This window comes from Eptatretus burgeri, chromosome 5, assembly GCF_056783735.1.
Source record: "Eptatretus burgeri isolate ZD-2024b chromosome 5, Ebu_testis_v1, whole genome shotgun sequence".
In the NCBI taxonomy this organism is placed as follows: Eukaryota; Metazoa; Chordata; class Myxini; order Myxiniformes; family Myxinidae; genus Eptatretus; species Eptatretus burgeri.
This window is the reverse complement of record NC_140965.1, coordinates 81,949,330-81,974,771: the sequence shown is the minus strand read 5'-3', so window position 1 is coordinate 81,974,771 and position 25,442 is coordinate 81,949,330. Positions and strand designations below refer to the sequence as shown.

Genomic DNA, 25,442 nt, shown 5'->3' with positions numbered 1-25,442 from the left:
ATAAGATTATATACATGTAATATAATATATATACATGTAATTTTTATATATAAAATATGTATGTATACATGTGTATATATATATATATATATATATACATACATATATATATATATATACATATATATATATATATACACATATATATATATATATATATATATATATATATATATATACATATATATATATATATATATATATATATATATATATATATATATACATATATATATATATATATATATATATATATATATATATATATATATACACATATATACACACATATATATACACACACACACATTTTGGTTATGTAGGATGCCCATTTGGCGACCGGCTTTGGAAGCCAACTTGGCGATGTGGTTTCCCAGGAAAGATTATGGTAGATAGTGAGAGCCAAAACATTGAATGAAAGGACTTGTTCAAGAGGATTTTTGAGAAAGTAGATGGGGGTGGGGGGGGGGGGGGTTCCACACGGTCCTTTCTGAGAGACATGGTGAGGGTGTGAGATTTGTCAGGATTGAAAGACATTCCAAGTGTTTAACCAGCTTGTGATTTTTATCCATGTCTGAATAGAGTGAAGAGGCTGCTGCCTGCCAATCAGAGGGATGAGAGATGGTACGGCAGAGGGTGGCATCAAAGAGATAAAGAGGATTTTCCAGGGAATCTGAGAGATCATTGATGAAAACCAGAAAAAGCACAGGGCCAAGAATACTGCCTTGAGGAACTCCAACCTGGATGGGAAGAGGAGATGAGAAAAATCCATGAAGAGCCATGCGTTGACTGCGACAGGAGAGGAAGTCTGTGAGCCATGAGTGGAGATTGCCTTGGATATCATAAGAAGAGAGTTTGTTGAGCAGTGCGGGATGCCAGACCATATCGAAAGCTCACCATATGTCTCGGGCTCTAATCTCATGTTTGGCACTTTGGACCTCAATCTATTGTTGGAAAAGGAGAAGTAGCATGTCCAGGGTAGAGTGACCTTGTCTCAATCCAAATTTATGGTTGGAAATCAAGCCATTGGAGAAGAGGAAGGATTTGATGTTAGAAGCAATGATGGATTCCATGACCTTGCTGATGATTGGGAGCAGACTGATTGGTCTGTAGTTGCAGGGATCATTTTTTGCACCTTATTATGCAGAGTGGTAATGTTTGCTGATTTCCAAGCAGATGGCAGATGACCCTGAGAAAATGAGAGGGTGAATAGAACAGAGAATGTGAGCAAGAGCAACAGAGAGAGTTTTTAGAACATGAAGGCTGATGCCATCTGGACCGGTTGTAGAATATGAGTCAAGGTTTGACAGCAAGCTCTTAACTTTGTCAGGAGAGAAGGACACAGAGTCCAAGAACTTATCTTTGAGAAAGTCGGCAGAGACCCTTGGAGAGAACCAACCGTCGCCTCCAAAACCGGAACCGGTAGTCACATATCATGATTGGTGATGAAAGCTGGTTCCACCATTTCAACCCAGAAACCAAGCAGCAAAGTATGGAATGGCATCACTCCACATCTCCAAAAGAGTACCCCCCACTAGCAAAGTTATGGGAACCAACTTCAGGAATTCCAAGGGATACATACTGGTTGATTTCCTGCCTAAAGGGGAAACCATCAACGTGGCTCGCTACGTTCAGTTGAAACGTGCACTTCGGGGCAAATGCCTGATGAAAAAAGTTGTCATCTTTCAACATGACAATGCTAGACTTCATACTGCACATCTGACATTGGAGGAAATTTCAAAGAATGGCTGGAAAGTGCTCCCCACCCTCTGCACAGCATGAATTTGCCTCCTTCGAACTACCATATGTTTGGGCCCTTGAAAAATCACATGAGATGCCAGCACTATGAAAACGATGAGACAGTTCAGATAGCCATGCATAGTTGGTTACAAAGTGTTGGAATGGTCTTCCATCACAGCAGGATTTTTAAGCTCGTGCAGTACTGGCAGAAATGTGTGGATCGTTCTGGAGATTTTGGAGAAAAGTAATGAGGTATGTCCAGTTACTATTGACAATATCAGTTTTCTTGCATTTACCTTGGTTTGACTGTGCAATAAATGTGTTCATGACTTTCAGGACAGCCATCTTATATTTAATGGAGCAAGTGCATCTATGTCCAGCCACTAATGGCACCTTTTAAGATGTAATAAATAAACAACGTTTATCCGTGTTGTTAGCGTATCATAAAATAAATTGCATATGTGTTAGTAGTACCCAGGGTCATGCCATAAGCACAAAATAAATTCTCCTCCCCCCACAAACATCGCACTGGGGTCGAGGGTGCGGGGACGACTTATGATTTTCACCCAATCTCCACCAAATTTTGCATACATGTCGGTAGTAGCCAGGGTCAGGTAATGGCCACAACCGCCCCCCCTACTGTGAAGGGGGGGGGGGGTAGGGAGATGACTTACAATTTTCACCCATACACATTTAACAGAGATTCTGGTTTACTGGCCCCTGCTGTAGATGGGGATTATTAGCCATGACATAAAATATAGTTGCTCCACTTCCCCCACTACATATACATATATATATATATATATATATATATATATATATATATATATATATATATAAAACATGTTAAAAACCCTATGTATGGCTACTTTTGGCCATCCTGTGTATGTATATGTATATGTATATGTATATGTATATAGGATGGCCAAAAGTAGCCATACATAGTGTTTTTATATTTTTCAGATACCCTTGAAAGATGCGTTTGTCAAGAGCAGAACGAATTGAGGTCCTACTGATGGCCGGGTCAGGAAGCAGTCGCAAGGTTGCAATGGAATTCAACAGAAAACATGGAAAGAACATCATACACAACACTGCGGCAAAACTTATTAGAAAGTTCAAAAAAAACTGGAAGTGTTGCAGATCAACAGAAAAATGGTCGAAGACATACAGCCACAGATGAAGGTACAACGGACAGGATACTAGCAGCACTTACATGGAGTCCCCAAAAAAAGTACACGACGGTTGGCTGCTGAAAGCGGCGTTAGCAGATCGAGTATCAGGCGCATTTTGAAAGCAAACAAATCGCATCCATACAAATTGCATATGGCGCAGCATCTTGGTGAAGACGACCCGGATAGACGGATGGAATTTTGTGAATGGGCATTAAACAAATTGAACGATGACGCAAACTTCTCATCTGGGATCTTGTTTACCAATGAAGCCAATTTTTACGTCAATGGAGAGGTTAATCGGCAAAACTTACGTTATTGGAGTAATGCTAACCCGCACTGGATGAGTCCGACAAAGATGCAAGGTGCCGGAAAACGGGGTGACAGAATTATTGGACCATTTTACATCAGCGGAAATCTTAATGCCAAAATGTGTCTTAACATGTTGCAATAAATGATCATGCCGACCCTGCTAAACGAGGACGGTGACTTTCCAGTTCACTTCCAGCATGATGGGGCACCACCTCATTATGGTATTTCCATGTGTCAGTGGTTGGATCAACATTTCAGGTTTCCTGGATTGGTCGGCGTGGTCCTGTGGAGTGGCCTCCCAGATCCCCAGAACTCACCCCCCTTGGTTTTTATCTTTGGGTGAACTTGAAGGCCATGGTGTATCAGGAAAAGATACGAGACATAAATCATCCACAGGAACGTATTCAAAATGCCTTTACAAGCATAACACCAGATGTGCTAGTGCATGTTCATCAAGAGTGGGGGTGACATATTCAAATCTGTTTTGAAACTCATGGCAACCATGTGGATCATATTTTATGAATAAAAACGGGTTTTCATAAGTGTTTATTTCCGCTATGTATGGATATATATATATATATATATATATATATATATATATATATATATATATATACATACATACATACATACATACATACATACATACATACATACATACATACATACATATATATATATATATATATATATATATATATATATATATATATATATATATATATATGTAGGGTAAGAATACTGATTCTGGCTCACTTTTCCCCATGTAAATGAATGGGGGATTTTCAGCGATTCCCTTTTTTTTTTCCTTAAAAATAAACCCCCTTTTTATCCCAAGGTATATTTATTTGTCTCCCCTTTTAACTTGGAGGTTGAACCTCATTGAATTGAACACCTGGGGGTTGAACAGCTCACTCATTGAACCTATAAAGATTTGTTCATTCTCAAATTCCTTCAATAGTTTAATTTTCTTTGCACAATAATCCCCATCTAAAATATTGACAAACAAAACATTTGAATCTTTATATTTTTGAAGATACCCCTTTTGTGCCATTACGAAATGATAAACTTCTCTTAATGCTCTTGTTTGACCACCTCCTGAGCCACAGGTTATTTTTTGTTAAGCCCCGCCCACTTTTCTTTAAGCCCCGCCCACTTTTGCTAAGCTCCGCCCACTTTTCATGAGGTATTTCTTCTAAGCCACGCCCACTTTTCCTAAGCCCCGCCCACTTTTGCTAAGCTCCGCCAACTTTTCATAAGGTTTTTTCTAAGCCACGCCCACTTTTCCTAAGCCCCGCCTACTTTTGCTAAGCCCCGCCCACTCTTACATCATTTCCAGTTCATCTCTGACTCACAAAGAAATCACTAGAAAATTACAGGATGTTATGGTTTTGAAAAATTTCCCAATGAAGGCTTGCCTAGGCTTGCCCAGGGAATTTCCAAAGGAAACCACACCCACCAGTCTTTCTCTATAAAAGCTTCAAACCCAGGCTCCATTTTAAACATTTGTTTTTGCTGGCAATGGTGTGCTGTGTGCTTGCCTCGAACTCTCTGTCTTGTATGGAACTAAACCTTCAAGTTGATGAACTGGATTCAAACCTCTTATCTATTGAGGTAAGATTTTTATTTTCCTATTTTCAAACTTTGATTGAAGCATACTCATTTAATAATTAAATAACTTAATTAATACATTATTATTTTCTCTCACAGGAAATTGTATCTGAAATACAAAATGAAAATACTGCTTTTGCTACAACTTGGGGGAAATTGTTGGCTTGGTTGAAGACCTTATGAGCGACCAAGACCTTGAGTGGGATGACTTTGGTGTTCCTTGGAACTCTCTGTCTTGTATGGAACTAAACCTTCAAGTTGATGAACTGGATTCAAACCTCTTATCTGTTGAGGTAAGATTTTTATTTTCCTATTTTCAAACTTTGATTGAAGCATACTCATTTAATAATTAAATAACTTAATTAATACATTATTATTTTCTCTCACAGGAAATTGTGTCTGAAATACGAAATGAAAATACTGCTTTTGCTACAACTTGGGGCGAAATTGTTGGCTTGGTTGAAGACCTTATGAGCGACCAAGACCCACAGAACGAGTTCGTCCTTGATGACCCAACCAAAGAGTTATACCTTGGAGACCAGCAAAATCCTGAAAAAGAGTTTTACAGCAATAGTACTCATTGTGAGTTATCAAGACAATACCCACTGAACAAGTTATACGTTGATGAGCCAGAATACAAGTTTTACCTTGGAGACTCACAAATTTTGAAAAAAATCAGTAAATGAGTTCTGCCTTGATGGTTTAAATAACTACCTTGGAGACTCAGGAAAAGGGTTCTGCCAAGATGGTTCTAAATATGGGAACTACCTTGGAGACTCACAAATTTTGAAAAAAAATCAGTAAATGAGTTCTGCCTTGATGGTTTAAATAACTACCTTGGAGACTTGGAAAGTTGGGGTTATTTTGAAGACTTGAAATGCTACCACTCTTTGGGATTTAAACCTATCAAGAAAGTTCTTACTCCCTCTTTCTATGTCATCAAACCTGAAAGCCTTAAAAGACAGAATTGGAAGAAGAGAAAAAAAAAAAACGTAAAATATATATATATATATATATATATATATATATATATATATATATATATATATATATATATATATATATATATATATATATATATATATATATATAGGTGGAAATCTCATTTTGAAAAAGACTGTGTTGGGTGAGGATTGAGTTGGGGTTGAGATTTTGAATGTGAGGGTTGGGGTTGAGATTTTGAATGTGAGGGTTGGGACACACACACACATACACATCAATAAACAAAAGTTAAGCCTTGACTATTCAGTTGAGGATTCTGTGTTTGGGGTTCACAGATGTAAGAACGTCCACCCCTTGACACACATTATATACTGTTATACACCTCGGACTTGGCCCTCGAGTGTCCACAACGGTGTATAGTAGGAGGGAGTGAAGCGCCAACCTATTGCTCCCATTGCACACACACACACACACACACACACACACACACACACACACACACACACACACACACACACACACACACACACACACACACACACACACACACACACAAACAAAAGTTAAGCCTTGACTATTCAGTTGAGGATTCTGTGTTTGGGGTTCACAGATGTAAGAACGTCCACCCCTTGACACACATTATATACTGTTATACACCTCGGACTTGGCCCTCGAGTGTCCACAACGGTGTATAGTAGGAGGGAGTGAAGCGCCAACCTATTGCTCCCATTGCACACACACACACACACACAAACAAAAGTTAAGCCTTGACTATTCAGTTGAGGATTCTGTGTTTGGGGTTCACAGATGTAAGAACGTCCACCCCTTGACACACATTATATACTGTTATACACCTCGGACTTGGCCCTCGAGTGTCCACAAAGGTGTATTATCTGCTTAGTTTTGTCTTTTGTAATTCCTGTGAATAAAATGAACCTAAAATCTCTTCCCCTTCCAAATCATATATTTTATAAGTCCAAGGAACTGTATCTATTACATCAACAATTTAAAAAAGTTCTTTCGTCCATCGTTCAGTAAAACCCTTTTCAAAATGAGATTTCCACCTATATATTCTTACGATATCACCAACTTTGAACTTAGGTTTTCTGACATTAATCTCTTTTTCATATTTTAATTTTGTAAATGTTTCTGATGGCTTCATATTCGTTGACGTGTGAATCGTGTCATTATACTTATCCACAATATCCTGAATAAAAGATGACCATTGTTGTGAACCGAGTTGTGTGAATTTTTATATAGTCTCTCTTTTAAGGTACGATTAAAACGTTCAACAACAACTGCCTTCCCTTCATTAAAGGTACTGTATAATGTAATACTGTTATTTTTTAGAAAATTCATAAATGTCTTGTTATAAAACTCTCTACCCTCATCAGTCCACAATTTTTTTAGGTTTTCTCTTACTTTTATTAAATATCTGTTGAAAAGCTAACATAAGAGTATTACCTGTTTTGTTTTTTAAAGGGACAACCCACGCATATCTACTCCTCAAATCAATAACGGTTAAAGCATACTTGTACCCCTTATCATTATTGAGTTCAATCAAATCAGCAGACCAGATATAATCAACTTCCTTGGAATAAACTTTCCTTCTCTGAAACTTTGTGAATATTGGTTTATGTAATTCATCAGCTAATTGCTCTTCAGTCTTAATGGCATCATTAGAGCCTATAAGTTTTTTGAATTTCCAAGTCCAAGTTTCAATTTAGCACTAATCATCTTCTTCACGATGAACCTATCAACTTTTTCTCTCAAGGTTGGATTTTGTATCAGAGACAAATTATACAACATTTCTCTATCGGCTTCATGCTTTTCTTCCAACGTTGTGGTATTCCCATAATCAATATCGTGTCTCATGCACACTTCATCAACTCTATTGATTGGTTTACTCCAGGATTTAGGATTGTCTGCCTCATCTAATCTTTTATCCAAGTTTGTGCCTGGACCACAGAAAGAATACCCTGGAAGATGTAATTCCCCTGGTATTCCAGTAGTTGTAAATTTACTTCCTGATAAAAACTTTTGTATATCTCCTCCGAGTTTGTGTTTGGAGATAAATTGATTTTTTTGAACCACACACCGAACATATACCTTTTTGTATAACCCTGTTATTTTTACTTTTAATATATGAAATATTTTTAGTATCAGTTTTCTTTTTACATTTGAGACAATAACTCATTTATTTATGAGAAAAATTCCTGCAGAGTGCAAAAACCTTTTTAGTTTCCAACATGCACATTTGAATCTTAATTTTTAAAACATAAAGAATCCTTAGAAATGCCTTCACTCTCTCCTCCATTTATTTAAGAAAAAACTTGAATTAAAATGAATAGCTTGACGATGTCAATAGTCTTGAAGAAAATATTGCAAATAGACTTGTCAATTCTTTGTTTTCCTCCTCGGTGGGTTGAGTTATTTTCTGTAATACCACCAATCTTTTTTGAATCTCACTGGTTTCCATATTTTGATATTTATTCATTCTCTCTCTTTCCTCCCTCTCTCTCTTCTCCTTTTCCTCCTTCTCTTTCTTCTCCCTCTCTCTTCTCTCTATTCTCTCTTTCCTCCTTCTCTCTCTTCTCCTTTTCCTCCTCTTTCTTCTCCCTCTCCTCCTTCTCCTTTTCCTCCTCTTCCCTCTCTTCTTCAACTCCTTCCTCATCCCTTACTATCCTTGAATCGTTTACACCCCATAGAATATTATACATATATTCATCAGGATTTCTTGTTATTCCTGTATCCAAAATAATTTTTTTTACAACAGGAAACCAATAAAATTTCTTTTGAATTTCTAAAAGAGCCTTACCTTTTCTTAACCTTATAATTTTTTCATTATTTAACATTCTAATTAAATCTAAAGTTGTCGGTTTATCAACATCAGCATAATGCCAATCTTTTATTGAAAATACCTCATTCTTATGTTGTAGAACATATTTATTAAAATACCGAATACCCTTTTCTTGAAGGTATGCTTGGACACAGAAATGATAATTTTCTTGAAGCCTTCTTGCTGTCATTTATGTATTAGAAATATATGTTAGAATAATATTATGGCACGAAACACCTCCCCATCTTCCCATAGTTAAATCATTTTGTATTTCCTTACTTATTATATATAATCCTGTTTTTCTGTTTTCATGAGATAAACAAGGGCAAAACCATTATTATATTTACCCTTATTAAATTCTTTTATTTGTTGTTTACTAATCGTGGCTCCACAAAACTCATTCTCGATACCAAGTGCATAATATTCTTCCTTACGAGACTGATTTAATTGTTCCAGGTCTTCGAGGTTAATTTTAAATGACCAATTATACCCTAAATCATTCATATCATACCCCCATTGTTCTATTCTCATACAAACGATACGCCCTTCTTTATAAAAATTTATTTTAATTCGAACTGTGAATTCTGTATGACCTGGAGATAATATCAACACTTCTGTATCTTTGGAATACACAGCCGTTTTATTTAAGTATATATATTGTGATAAATCGCTTAATCTCACCAAGTCATTCGCGTCAGTTGGGCTTGGATAATTTTTTAATTTATAAGCATTTTTCATGTTAATATTTTTGTTTATATTATATTTATGTCGTTCAGCCTGTGCCTTTGTATAATAATTTGATAAATCAATATCCAGTTCTTGAGATACACCAAAGATAGAACCATCTTTACCAACATAAGTCATTTATATTAGATTAAAAATAATATCATAAAATTTTTTATTTTTGTTGAGTTGAAATAACACATATAGACATAATTGACCACAACACTTGGAATTTAATTCTTGGACTTGAAATGTTTGATAAACACCATTCTGTAAGAATTTTATGACTTCAACAGGTGGTGGAAGACCAAAACTATCAAAATAATATTTGTCTTGACTATTAAAAATACAAACCCAATGAGAACCGTTCCCATCATTATCTTCTAAGTTCATAATAATATTCTTTGTATGTTTCGGCACATTTGTTAATTCATCTCTCATACAAATAACCACATTATGAATTTTTAATTTCTTACAATATTTGGCAAGTTGTAAATTTGATGTTGTATTCTTTCCAAATTCTTTCAACCACTCATCAATGCTCATTTATTTATTAGAAAGATATAATCCATTACCTCTTTTCGTTAATTTTACACCTGCTTGTGCTATAGAAGAAAGCATATCTCCAACTAACAATCTCGCTTTATCAGGCAGACCTTCAAGTTTTTCAGCAAAATCTACAATTACACCACTTCCACTAATTTGTTTCTCCAACTCTTTGTTATGTCTTTCCAATTCTTTTTGAGCCTGGAGTTGAGCCTTCCTTTCGTTGGCAGTTTTCACCGCTGTTGAAATACCACCCGTCAATGCTCCAACCGCACTTAAACCAGCAAATAAAGGAATTAGAAATGGGAGAAATCCTCCACTCGTCTCTCTTATTGAATATTTTTTCAACATTGGTTTTGTCATTTTAATTTTAAGTGAGCCAGTGTCATTCAAGATTTTAACCTGTTCTCTTGTGAGCAAAACATCAATTCTTACTGCTCCTTTTCTCTGAATTGTATTAACGTTAATCGTACAAGGCTTTTGATTTTGAACACAAGATGATAGTTTATGAAGATTGATTTGATTAACATATACCCCAGTTGGTACTTTGCCACTCATTTATTTAACAAAAAATTATGTGAGACTAATCATCACACCATTATCTGTATTAATCTGCAATTCTGTTTCTTCCAAAAGCAAACAATATGTATCAACTTCTTCACTCTCTCCTCTTTCAATGTATAGGGAAGTATCCACTCGATTAGACTTTATAGTTTCCTTTTGAGCGCTCAGGTCAAACGCATAGATTGTATACAAACTTTTAAATGCTGTCATATCCAAAATAGGTTCTTTATTTCCATTACTTTCACACACCTTTTGGTAAGACTTGTATGCTTCAGCAAAATCATTTTTTTCCCAATTAATTTCCAATCTATCTCGTGGATAAAATGTTCCATCTAGAGAAACGCGAAGTTGTTTCACCTTAGCATTATCACTCAATGCATTATTCTTATCAGTCGCAGTATCACCATCTGGCTTTTTAAAAATCATCCACAGATATCGTGGCTTTCCTTCCAGAACACCCAAATTCCACGTGTAAGTAGTTTGATTGAGTTTAACGTGTTGACATCTTCTTTTGAGGTATGATACACTGAGTGGTTTCTTTGAGTTAAGTCTTCGATTCAACATCTCTTCTGTTTTAAGATTAGGAGTATATTCACTGATATACCAACTCATCTCCTCAATTACAAATTTATTCTGTTCACCAAAAGCACTACCAACACCAAAAAGCAATCTATTTTCATTATCATTCCTTTGTAGTTGAAATCTAATTTTAAGACCATACAGAACTTTATCATAATCACAAAATCCAAATATACCTTTAAGAGGAACTGCCACAGTAAAACTATTTTCTGCTTTTGTATCATCATTATACATTCCTTTCCTTTGAATATATCCAGGGTCTGTGTTTGTTCCCGTTGACATATCAGGAATAAAACCTTCGACAGACCCCTTTCCCATTCTATCACTGAATGTATAGAGTGTAAATTTCATCATTTCAGATACAGCAGACATAATCAACCGCTTCAACTTCTTGTGTTCCAATATACAATCGCACACTATCAAACATTTTCCAGAAGAAATCATTTACAAGTGTAGCGTTTGTGTTATTCCCAGCCTTAGTGAATTTAAATTTACACAACAAGAAACTTTCGGAGAGATTCAAATAGGTTTGTTGATTATTTATTTCAAAACTTTTTGTACCATTTGTATTCCAGTCTGTTCCAGTTATTGCATTTACCTTGAAGTAATCTTCTTTTTTAGTGGAGTTTGAGATAATAATAGTATCATCCAAATCATAGATACTATCAATTGCTTCCATACTTGTATTTATTTAGGAAAAAAGATGTTAAAACTTTTGAAACCCTGTTCCAAGTATTTGAATTATTTTCTGTCGTTCTTGGGGGACAACTGAGTTTTACCTTTCTTAATTTCTTTTATTGCTTGTAATTTATGAGATTCCTTCTGAGCATCTTTTATACTCTTTACAGCACCTGCTACATTTCCCACAGCAGAAGCAGTTGAACCAATTAGGTCTTTATGTTTAAGAATAGTTGAACCAATACCCATGAGAGTATCAATTATCCCATCTCCTCTAAATTGATGTCCGACACCCCTTTGTCTCTTAGGTTTATAGTATCCTCTACCAAGATACATACCTTCACCCTTGTAGTACGGGGAAAGGAACATCCCATCCCCTGTAATTATTTTATATTTTCCCAACTCGTGTTTCCTCACAATAACCATCGTATTTATTTATTGAAAAACTTCACGTAGGTGAATTCTGATGGATATAACTTCTCCATTAAAAGAAATCACACAATTATCTTGGTCGGTTATCCTAAAATTTACTCTGTGTATGGTTTTTCCTGACACAGGTAGATAAACCAAATTTTTAGGTTCCATATTGAATTTATAACCAATTGGGGTTGAGTATGCGCTGAATGAAAATATTGTATTTTTTTTTTCCATCATTATAAGCACCATCAATCAAATCACAGTGAATTAACACCGAATTTATTCCTGAGGATATTTGAATGACATTATCACTGTAAAACGTCCCATTAGTTTCAATCTTTTTTGAGGAGAAACCTAATAACTCTCTAAATGAATTATCAATTGTGAAATCAACCTTGTAGTTATTTTTAACTTTAATCGTTGATTTTGAAGTATGTTTTTGAATGTTTATAACAATATTTTTTGGTTCATCACCCTGTTCTTTCATAAGACGAGCAATTTCGGAAGATATTTGAGAAATCTCGTATGCTCCGGGTGAGACTGTTATCGTTTTGTATCCACTTCCCGGATTATAACTAAACTTGTCATTTTTCTCGGTTATATTAAATAAGGTATTATAAGTTTCCATGGACAATAAAGATGCCTCATATTCTTTTGTTGTGTCAAGTTGTAGTGGGTATGGGAATGAAGATGTGTGGTCGCTTGTTGTGAAATTAAAACTCAGGATTGTGCTTCTCATCTTATTTAATATGAGATAAAATGTCTTTATATTGAGATTTATTAATTATTTTCATGTTCATCAACTGGTCTAAAATGGCTGATGCTTCATTAAAACAATTGTTATTTCCAGCCTTCTTACTACCTAACAACAATAACAGTCTATTAACTAATTGTGATGGGTCATTTGGAAGAAAACTAATACCTGAACCAAGGATACTTAAAGCCTGAATAATGTGTTTCTCCTTCTCATTCTTCCTACTTTTACCAGAAAGAATAACCTTATAATTTAGAGTGTTCAGCAAATCAATATATACTCTATCATCATTATTTTCCATATCCAATGGTTTATCAATATACTTTGATTCATCCCTCACAGTTGAACCTTGTCTTCCATCTTTTGTGAGAAGAAACATTAATCTCGGAGTTAGTTTAACAGGGGGTTGAGCAGAACTTAAGAACCTTAATTCATCATTAAATATCAATACCTTTTCTTGAACAAGATGAAATATTGCTGGTTGTTCTGTTGGAATGAGTCCTGCTTTGGTTTTTGAATCCGCTGAATATTCATTGTTTTGAACAGCATTCACAATATAATCAGGGGTTGATTAATCTCTTCCAGTTGTTGAAATAAACCTTCATCATATTCTAATTCTCCAATATGCTCTAATTCTTCCTCCGTCATTTGACTGAAATCTTTTAACATTTGGAGCTTTCTGGGAGTATATTCTACTGTGGGAACTGTGGAAACATCTTTCATTTTTTCTTGGGAAGTTTTTAAAAGTGGTTTAAAAAATTTCTCTTGTTTTCTTTCAAATACTTCTTCGCCCGTTAGTTTCTGTCTGCGTTTCTTCTTTATGTCTTCCTGCTGTTTTACAACTTTTGAAACCAACTCTTGATGTTCCTTAAATCTTCTTGCTCTTTCTTTTGTATCCATTTATTTATTGTAAAATATCATTTAATGAATTGTAAAGATTAACAGGGAAATTTTCCTTTTCTTCATCATTCAAGTAGATGTGTTCAAATAAATCCTTTTCTTTAAATATTTCATCAAATTCTTTATTAACATTAATGCGAGTTGTAATTTCTTCTTCACTAATCCTTGCATCTCTGCTTTTCATACGTTTGCGTTGAGTTTCTTCATCAACATCAAAACCGAATGATAAAATCTTCACTCCGCTCAGATATTTAATAATTTGTCTCGTTCCTTCTGGATTAGTTTCTAATATCCCAACACCACCAGATTTTAGTTTCCTTAACTCACTCTTACAATGTGAATATTTTGTTGTACCAAGAGAAACCTCCTCAAATATTTGTCCTTCATTCCTCAATCGCATATGTTCCTCCACTGAAATATAGTGATAATCTTCACCTTTTACTTCTCCAGGTCTTATTGCTCTAGTTGTTGTTGATACAATGCGTATCACGGGGTGTTTTTTAAGTAAATTTACAATATTCTCATTTGTACTACACAAGAACCTTGATTTATGAAAGTTTTTTCCAGAAGCAGATTTACCCACAAGATTTATAATAATAGTTGTCATTTATATATGTAATTGTTTATAAAACAAAAAATATATCCCTTAATATCTCATCTTGTTTCACAACAATATATTTATATTTTTCAGTCGTGTGCTTCATGTAATCCTCAAATTTCTTTTTACTACATAATGTAGAACAATTATCTCTCCAAAAATTATTGATATCTATTGAATTTAACTTGAATAAAATAAAAGTATTAGCATTGTTTCTGATGGAACGACGAGGAAGTTGAAAGTACGATTGACTAAGATAAATACAATTACAAGAAGAATGTCTCCCTCTTGTGTAGTAGCTGTCCATTACCGTTTGGTTTCTCTCATTAACACAATCATCAAAGATAACGAGGTTCTTTTTTGATTTATCCAAATCTTGGGGAGACGGTATATCATCCGTATTATCACTAAGAATACAAGTTATAAGATTTGATTTCTTTTTACATCTCTGTGTATCACAAAATAGTTGAATTATATCTTCAATGTTATAATCATTTAGGTTTTTTTGACGTTTAAATAAACCGATTATATCTTCTTTTTGAAGACCAGCATTAAAACCTTGTGAGAGTAGTTGATACTCTGGTTGAAAACTCGACTTTGTGAAAATTATTAAATTGTCATAATCTAAAAAGTTGGGAGTGAGGAGCATTTTTAAAAGTAAGCAGGTTTTTCCACATCCACTTGAACCAACTATGAGACATCTTTATGAATTTGGGAGATTTTTATGGTTGTTAAATTTTATCTTATTTTCCCAAATAGGTAAAAAATCATTCATTTATATATTTGAAAAACAGGTTATTTAATTTATTATTGGCTTTTTTAGAAACTCTATATTTTATCCTAAGTTCAGGTTTAATTTCAAGATAATCCATTATTTTATTTATACAATATCTTGTGTTGATATTTCCCTGAAAATTACATCCATGAATAATATACAACAACAATCCTTTGAACATTTCTCTTATACGTTCAGTTTCTTCCCTTGTAAGGAAAGGTGTGTTATCATCCTCATACTTTACATTCATTTCTCTAATCAATCTTGTAAAGTAATTCATTTTTGGTGTAAATCTAAAAGAATTATTTTCCTTTTTATATTTTTTATTATCATTAATTAGAAGATAATCACAGAATATACATTGTTTATAGGCTTTTGACTCTGTGTTTAATCCCCGTCTTTCACACGCAGGACAATTCTCAAATTTGTCATATGAAGAATCAGGAAAGTCGAGCATATTTATAAAGTAAAACTTTACTTAAACTGAAATTCATCTATACTTTCAGTTGTATATTACCATCGATATCGATATACTTTTTTTCATTATCAGATTCAACGACAACATTTTTTATATTAAAGGTAATTTTAAAATTATCGTTAACTACTATTGAACGAAATGTCATTTCACCTGATATATTAATATCCTTTATTTCATCAGGATTTACATCTTTAGGGTTGTTGAAAAAAATACAAATTTCTCCTTGCATATTACAGATGGTCTTATCTTTTCTTTCTAAAGCTTCATCCATAAGGTTTTTGTTCTTTGATACTTTTTCTTGTTTCATTGCTTTTTCTAGTTTTGAATATATTACTAGAAGGAGAGGAGAAACTTTTGTTAGAGATACTTTAATTGATGTTCTACCAGGTATACTAAAAGCCCTTCCACTGAAGGAAATTGAAGAACTCATATTATTTACCATAATAGTTTTTATCCAATAGTTGTTATATTTATCTTTGTTCAATTTCACATCCTTGACATATTTCTCAGTATCTTTAACAGATGAAGAGATTGATTGAAACTTGTCTTTTGTGGCTTGAAACATTGTATTTATTAAGTGAAAAAGTTGGAGGATAAAATGTTTTTAAGCACAGATTCACCTATAAATTAAACGAAATTTTCATCAAGAAAATTTTAGTTGAAGCAAAGTTTTATTCTATAAATATGGTGAATACAACGTACTGCGATGTTTGTAATCACGAATATAAACATTATAGAAAACACCTCCGAACCAACAAACACACATTTAATCTATTTCATCAAATATCTCCTCTTGAGTTGGAAAGAAAACATTGTGATATCTGTTCAAAGGATGTTTTGAAGAGTAGTTATAATACACATCTTCAATCACAAAAACACAAGAAAAATGAGTTTAAAGTAAAGGGAGACTATTATATTAAAAACACTGATGGGGCATTTAAAGGGCATATAAAAATAAGGATTTTTCAATTTGGAGAACCCGGTCCATCATCAATAGCTGAATCAATTGAAATAGTGAAACCCGATGTTGAAAAATTTATAAAAAAGACATTAAAAGAAATGAAAACTTTAAAGTTTTATATGGGAGTGAAAATGAATATGAAAAGACAAGATGAAGAACATACTCCTTATATGAGAACAGGTCTTCATTTTATAACATCATTTCAAGATTTTTTGAATAGTGGGGTTTATGAAGAACTATCAAGACAAGAGGAGGATGTTGATAATACAGTGGTAGGAAGTGGATTCAATATTAAAAAAAATCATCTTTTTAGATATACACATTCTAAAATCAAACCCTCTTAAAGCTTCTTCTTATATTGAATTACCAAAAGAAATAAAACTAAAGAAGGCAGTTGTTAATATTAAGAACAATGATAATAAATGTTTTCTCTGGTCTGTTCTTGCTCACTTACATCCACTAAATTGTAATTCAGAAAGAGTAAAACAATATATGAAATATGAGAATACCTTGGACATTAAAGATTTTAAATTCCCAATGCCACTAACAGATATTCCTAAATTTGAGAAAAAGAATAATCTTTCTATTAATGTATATGGATTAATGGATACAAACAAAGTTCAAATATTAAAAATTTCAAACAACTATAAAAATGAAGAAACACACATTGACCTTTTATATTTTAGTGTTGGAAAGAATTCACATTACACATACATCAATAATTTATCAAGATTAATCTCTTCTCAGGTATTCAGAACAGCAAACAAAATATATCCTTGTAAGCGATGTCTTAATTCATTTCATACAAAAGAACGATTAGAACAACATTCAAAATATTGTAGTAATCATAAATCAGCTGTAATTACAATGCCTAAACCTGGTGAAAAGATTTCTTTTGAAGATTATAATAAATCTATCATGCACCCATTTGTGATATACGCTGATTTTGAATGTATCCTTAAAAAGATAAATACTGCTTCTCCTAATCCAAAAGAACCATATACAAATAAATATCAAAAACATATTCCTTGTGGTTTCTGTTATTATATCAAATCATCTGTTGGAGAAAAGTATAACAAACTTGAACATTATCGTGGAAAAAATGCTTCACAAGAGTTTGTAAAACGATTAGAAAAGGATTGTATAAGACTCACGAAATTAATGAAAGAAAAATGAACCGATGAAATTAACCAAAGAAGAAAAATTAGAATTTAGAATGAACAATATCTGTCATATTTGTGAGGGGGAAATTGAGGAGTCTAAAGTTAGGGATCATTGTCATCTTACTGGTAAATATAGAGGTCCCACTCATTCCTGTTGTAATCTTAATTATAAATTACCTTCTTTTATTCCAGTCTTTCTTCACAACAGCGCCAACTATGATACACATCTATTTATAAATGAACTTTCAAAAACACCAGGGAATATTTCTGCCATAACAAACACAAGTCAAAAGTATATTTCATTTTCAAAAATGATATTCACAAAACCTTTAACTCGTATTAGGTTTCTAGATTCTTACAAGTTTATGGGAACACCACTAGCCTACCTCGCATCAAATCTAAGCTCCACGGACTCTTTTCCAAATCTTAATTCATTCTTTCCAAAAGAGGAAATTCTCACTAAAGAGGAAATTCAGATTAAAGAGAGAATTCAAAGTAAAGAGGAAACTCTAATTAATGAAGAAATTCTAACTGAAGATGAAATTCTAATTATAAAGAAAATTCGAACTAAAGAGGAAATTCAGATTAAAGATGAAATTCTGATTAAAGAAGGAATTCTTACGAGAGAGGAAATTCAAACAAGGAATGAAATTCAAAGTAAAGAGAAAATTCTTACAAGTAAGGGAATTTATCCTTATGATTATATGGATTCATTTATGAGATTTAAAGAAACACAACTTCCTTCAAAAGAAAGTTTCTATAATAACCTTTATGAAGAAGAGATAAGTGATAAGGAATATAAACACGCACAAGAAATATGGAAAATATTTAAGATAAAGAACCTTGGAGAATATCATGATTTATATCTAAAAACAGATGTTTTATTGTTAGCTGATGTGTTTGAGGCTTTTAGAACACTCTGTCATAATAAAAATTGTTATGGATTAGACCCTGCCCACTATTTCACAGCTCCTGGTTTAGCTTGGAGTGGAATGTTGAAAATGACAAAACAAGATATAGATTTAATCAGTGATGTTGATATGCTTTTGATGATTGAGAAGTCCAAGAGAGGTGGAATATCACAAGTATGTTCAAAAAGATATGCGAAAGCAAATAATAAATATCTCCCAAATTATGATAGTGAAAAAGATAGTAATTATTTGATGTATTTTGATGCTAATAATTTGTATGGATGGGCAATGTCTCAATCTCTACCTTATGGTAAATTAGAGTGGGTGGAAGAAAAGGATTATGAAAAGGCTTTGATGAATATTGTTATTTCTTCTCAAGAGGAATTGAATGACGAAGAAGAAGGTTATTATTTTGAAGTTGATTTGAGGTACCCGAGTGTTCTTCATAATAAGCATAAAGACCTTCCTTTTGCATGTGAGAAAGAAACCCCAAAGAAAGAATGGTTCAGTGATTATCATAAAAGTTTTAATATTAAAGGCAAATCAACAGAAAAGTTATTAACAACATTCTATGATAAAGAGGGATATGTTTTACATCAGAGAAGCTTAAAACAGTTTTTGAGAGAAGGATTGAGAGTAGCTAAAATTCATAGAGTTTTAAAATTTAAACAAAGTCCTTGGGTGAAAAAGTATATTCAATTCAATACAGATATGAGAGCAAATACAAAAGTAAAATTTGAAGGGGACTTTTATAAATTAATGAATAATGCTGTATTTGGAAAGACTATGGAAAATGTTAGAAACAGGCAAAACATTAGATTCGCAACATCTTGGAAAGAAGCTTCGAGATTGATAAATAAACCAAGTTTTGAGAGAGAAGAGGTTTTTTCAGAGAACTTTTCTGCAATTCATATGAAAAAGGAAAGTATTGTAATGGATAAACCAATTTATATTGGAACAGCAGTTCTTGATTTATCAAAGATATTGATGTATGATTATTTGTATAATGACTTAAAGAAAGAGTATGGTGAAAATGTTTCATTGTTGTATATGGACACTGATAGTTTTATCCTAGATATAAAAACTGATGATGTTTATGAAGATATGAAGAAAAATATTGGAGTATATGATACAAGTAATTTCAGCAAGAAGAGTGAGTTATTTTCCAAAAAGAATGAAAAGGTTATTGGTAAGTTTAAGGATGAGTTGGGTGGAAAAGTAATGAGTGAGTTTATTGGATTGAGAGCAAAGGCATATGCTTATAAGTATGGTGAACAGATTGATAAGAGGTTAAAGGGAATAAAGAAATATGTAATAAAGAAATCAATAACTTTTAGAAATTATTATAATTGTTTGATGAATAAGAAAGAAGAATATAGGAAAATGAATACAATAAGAAGTTATAAACATAAGATATATAGTGAAGCTGTTAGTGAGAGGCCACACAGTGAGAGGCCCAAAGACTCAGCCTCATTGCGGGAGATGCCAATGATTCGAAATGCCTTGGTTTCTACAGCGTGAAGCCGAGAAAGGTGGGAGGCAGGAGCACCAGCCCAGAGGGGAGAGCAGTACTCCATCAAAGCTGCGGACAAATGCTTTGTAAGTGGTCAGGAGCTCAGGTGGGCCCAGGAAGGACTTTGCACGATGGAGGATTCCCACTCGGTGACTGGCTTTGGAGGCGAGGTTGGAAATGTGGCTTTCCCAGGAAAGGTCATGGCAGATAGTGAGAGCCAGAAACTTGAAAGAAAGGATTTCTTCTAGAGGATTGTTGAGAAAGTGGATGGGGGTTTTTTCTAAGCGGTCCTTTCGAAGAGACATAGTGAGAGTGTGAGATTTGTCCGGATTGAAAGACAAGTTCCACGTGTTGGACCAGTTTATCATTTTATCCAGATCAGCAGTGAGCGAAGAAGCTGCTGCTTGCCGGTCTGAGGGAGGACCGATGGTCCGGCAGAGGGTGGAGTCATCAGCAAAGAGATATAGAGATGCAGCAGATGTCCAACCTCAAAACTCAACAACCCAATGTCCAACAACGTTTTGATGAGGGTTTCCATGTGGTTCGACGAAGTGATCACCTGTGGGCAGGTCTTTCATCTGACCTGATCATCGAACAAGTTCTGATGAGAAGTTTGAAGACCAGCAGGGGGCTCACACGAGGGTGAGGAATGACAGAGCAACAACAGCTGGTATGGCTACTATCAATGCCTGCCTGTGCAGAAATAAACCAGGCAATGCAGGAGCTCACAGATGTGAACTACAACACTGCAGAAGAAGGACATGACCAAGGCAAGACAATCTCATGACTGGAAGGACACACTATCAGCTCTTCAGTATTTACAGGAACGGAATCTGTTCAGGAGTGATCCACGTCTGAGGAACATTGCCACTGGAGTTCATGCACACCCCACCGTCAACGTCGATACATCACATGCTGCAGCAACCAAAATATTGAAATCTATGGATGGGAAAACACCTGCCGAGTACACATTTAAGAGGAAAGACCAAGTTGTCACCCTCAGCATGAAGTCATCTGTCAAGATTGATGGAGAGCAAGTCCAGGTTGACCCACAACTCCTCTTCCAGAGACTGATCACTGTTGCAGACAGCAGAAGAACTGGAGTCGGCCTTCAAATACGAACTGTGCAGCTATCCACCAGCCCTCTTCGATTTCTCTCTTCAGCTCCGAGAAGCACACAAGCCAGTCTTTGCTGATGCCATCTGGGATCTTCTTGGATCCGATGTCCCAGCCGATATCCCCAATGATGGGCAACAGTATGTTTTGGATGGCGGGGCACTTGTTCAACGCATTCCATGGTCTCGTGGATCTACATACAGAGACATATGCCACCAGTACACTGATTATGTAACGAAGAAGTACGGAGATGCCATAGTCATGTTTGATGGTTATGAGAGTACCAACACGAAGGACATGACACACCAGAGACGGTCTAAAGGGAATGCTAGCACTACTGTGACATTTACAGCTGACATGCGTCTCACAATGAAGAAACAGTTTCTTGCCAATAGGCAGAATAAACAGCGATTCATGTTTATGTTGAGTGAAGAGCTTCAGAAGAAGAACTGTGAGACACACCATGCCTCAGGGGATGCTGATCTCCTGATTGTACTGAAGGCTGTGCAGTCTTTACTGCTGTCACCAACACTGTGTTAGTTGGTGATGACACAGACATTCTCATCCTCCTACGTTACCATGCAAGCTTAGAATCCCATGACCTCTACTTTTGTCCCGAGCCATAGAACACGAAGAAGCCTCGCATCTGGAACATCAAGGCCACAAAGAAAATGATTGGTACAGACATATGCAAGCGCATACTGTTTCTACATGCAGTTCGTGGGTGTGACACGACATCTCATCTTCATGGGATTGGAAAAGGAGCTTCCCTCAAAAAGTTCAAAGCAAACAACACATTCCGTGAGCAGGCCAAGGTTTTTGATACATATCCAGCTTCCGTATGTGATGTGGCAGATGCAGGAGAAAAAAACATTGGTGATAATCTACAACGGAAAGTCAACTGACACCCTGGACACCCTCCGGTATCAGCGTACTGGGACGAGGTGGCTTGGAGCTCCTCCCATGTGCAACCACAGATGTTACCACCAACATCAGAAGCAGCAAAGTATCACAGCCTGCACGTGTATCTGCAAGTCCAAGAATGGAAGGGATGTGCAGATGAACTTCTTCCGACAGACTGGGGTTGGCAGAAGTGTGACAAGGGTTTTGTGCCACTTCAGACATCAATAGCTCCAGCTCCTGAAAAGATGTTACATGTCATTAGGTGCAACTGCCAGGCTGAATGTAGCACCATGAGATGCACATGCAAGAAGCACAACATTGAGTGCACTCCAGCTTGTGGAAACTGCAGGGGCTCTGGCTGCACAAACACTCCATGTGACAATGATGAGGATGATGACTACATCGTCGAGTTTTAACTTTAATACGCTTGATTTTTCTCAACATGTATAGTAAGTTTATAATGGATGTAGTTTCTGAGTTTAATGTGAATTTTCATTTTCATTTCGAAACCTTCGTCAGGCAGATGTGATTGCCCCGAGTGGAATTGTGAATTTTGTCATGTTTCAATGATTTACATAATTATATTGTATTGCCAGACTTGATTTCATCTTGTGTTTTAAACGTTTTTTGTTTTTTTTTGGTCCAGGAGCCAAAATCAGTATCGGGTAAATTTTTTTTCGTGACAAAAAAAGCGATAAGTTTTTATTTTACCCTCAATACATTTCACTTTTTTATAATTATTCTTGTATATCAATATACTGACCATAACTAGAAACAATTAGAATGCAGAAAAAACATACATTTACATATTAAAATATCAATCTTTACAATTTTCTCATTCGAAGCCGGGTTGCAGCCATATTGCATTTCCATGATTTCAGGACTTCCCCCCCCCCCCTGGAGGATCCCTTAGGACTTTTTTTTCTGTCACTGAGGACATATCCAGGAATCAAAATCTGTTGAGTTTGCTTTTGTTGCAATTTGTGGGAGGTCATCCGACATTTTGACTGTACTATATCTTCTTCTTTCGGCTGCTCCCGTTCGGGGTCGCCACAGCGGATCATCCGTATGATCCGCATAGTGATTTGGCACATGTTTTACGCCGGATGCCCTTCCTGACGCAACCCTGGTCGCCTCTTACGACACAGGGATATGGTACACCTATTTTAACCGGGGTATACACCGGCCCAGTATACTGGTACTCATTTTGCCGACCTCGGAAGGATGACAGGCTGAGTGAACCCCCTGGTGTATTAATTCAGTGGCCCAACGGGGCTTGAACTCGGGACCTTTTGGATCCCAAGCCGCTGCTCTAACCACTGCGCCAACACCAGGCTCGTTGACTGTACTATATATGTAATGTAAATATCACTACTGCCCAAATGTTTTAGAACACTCCCATTTTTCCAGTTTGTACTGAAATTTAAGCAGTTTAATGTTTCGATGTACTCTGAAATTAAAGCATAGAACAAATAAACAATTGCAGATAAAAAAATAAATAGTGGAATCGTTTTGTTGAACAACATTTAATCTCAATTTTTGACTCATCAAAGTAGCCACCTTTTGCAGATATAATAGCTGAACATACTCGTGGCATTCTTTCAACAATGGAAATCAAATATTGTTCGGAAAGTTCTTCCCAACACTGTTGCAGAAGTTCCCACAAATGTGTTGCACTTGAAGGTTGCTTTGCTTTCACACTTCTGTCCAGTTCATCCCAAACCAGCTCGATGGGGTTTAAGTCTGGAGACTGTGCTGGCCATTCCATGATTTGAAGCCTACCGTCTTTTTCTTTTCTTCTAAGGTAGTTCTGACATAGCCTGGATGTATGTTTTGGGTCGTTATCTTGCTGGAGGATGAACCCCTGACCAACTGGGCATAGACCAGAGGGTATTGCATGGCACTGCAAAATGCTGTGGTGGCCCTTTTGGTTCAAGGTGCCAGTCATTCTGTGCAAGTCGCCGACTCTAGACCGAGCAAAAGAGCCCCAGATCATCACGCTTCCTCCTCCATGTTTGACAGTTGGTGTCACACACTGAGGAACCATCCTTTCACCTACTCGACGGCGTACAAAAACCCTGCGTGATGAACCGAAGATTTCAAATTTTGATTGATCGGGAAATAAGATCTTCCAGTTTTCAGTAGTCCACTGGCGGTGCTTCATAGCGCAGGCAAGCCTCTTTTTCACATTTTACCATCTTAGCAATGGCTCTTACTGCCACTCGACCTATCAAACATGCAGCTCGAAGTTTCCTCTTCATAGTTGAAAATGTGACTTCCTTACTTCGACCAGTGTTAAGCTGTGCTTGAAGCTGCTGTCCTGTGAGCTGCCAATCACGCAAGCTGTTGACTCTCCAAAACTTGTCTTCTGATTGTGTTGTGGCTTTGGGTCTGCCAGGCCTCTTCCTGTCAGAGTTTCCTCCAGGATCCAAGTGCCTGTTGATGGTGTCAGAAACTGTACTCACAAACACCTTGGCTTGCTTTGCAATTTCTCAAAAGGAAAGATCTACACATTTAAGAGTTACTCGATGACCCATGAACCCATTGTGATAGCGGTTGATGAAAAAAATCATTTCAAGAAAAAAAAAAAAAAAAAAAAAACATATCTCCAGCGAACTATACCGCCGAGGTTGTTTGTAATGATCAAATACTCCCGAAGAGTACTTGACTGAATCGGGAATCGATTTTTAAATATTTTTTTCATTGCCCGATTTGAACGAAACTTGATATTGCGCGTTAATGTAAAAAAAACAAACGGAGAAAAGAAAGTCGCAGAAATGATTGAGCGTAATCTTTTAAACACAATTTTATTTATTCATGAACACAGAAGTATTAGATCAAAATGGTCGTTTATTTTATGCTTAAAAATAAATCGTTCATTGTCTATACTAAATGTTTGAGATTTTTTAATAAATAATTTCAAGAAAAAAAAGATAGCTCCAGTGAACTGTTCCACTGAGGTTGTTTGCATTGATCAAATACTCCCGGAGTACTTGACTGAATTGCGAATTTTTTTTTTGGTTGCCCGATTTTAACGAAACTTGATACTGTACACCGCAAGCGAATGGTGAGTAAGGTTGCCTGAAAATTTTTGCACCATCAGGTACCGTTTTGGCTGTATTTCTGGAACATACATACATACAATATGAGGGTTTTAGTAATATACAAGATGACCCATGAACCTGTTGGGTTCCCGTTGTGACAGCGGTTGATAAAAAAATCATTTCAAAAAAATAAAATTAAAATAAAG

At 35.4% G+C, this 25,442-nt stretch overlaps 1 protein-coding gene and 1 long non-coding RNA gene across 4 annotated transcripts in view; one reads left to right on the top strand and one right to left on the bottom strand.

The window, feature by feature from the left end:
* Positions 1-25,442, bottom strand: part of LOC147026826 (aromatic-L-amino-acid decarboxylase-like) — a 178,803-nt gene that overhangs the window by 126,793 nt on the left and 26,568 nt on the right. The window lies entirely within an intron of this gene.
* LOC147026828 (uncharacterized) lies at positions 4,477-6,919 on the top strand. The gene is made up of 2 exons (XR_015058520.1): positions 4,477-4,835; positions 4,932-6,919. It is a non-coding gene; the product is annotated as an uncharacterized LOC147026828 (long non-coding RNA).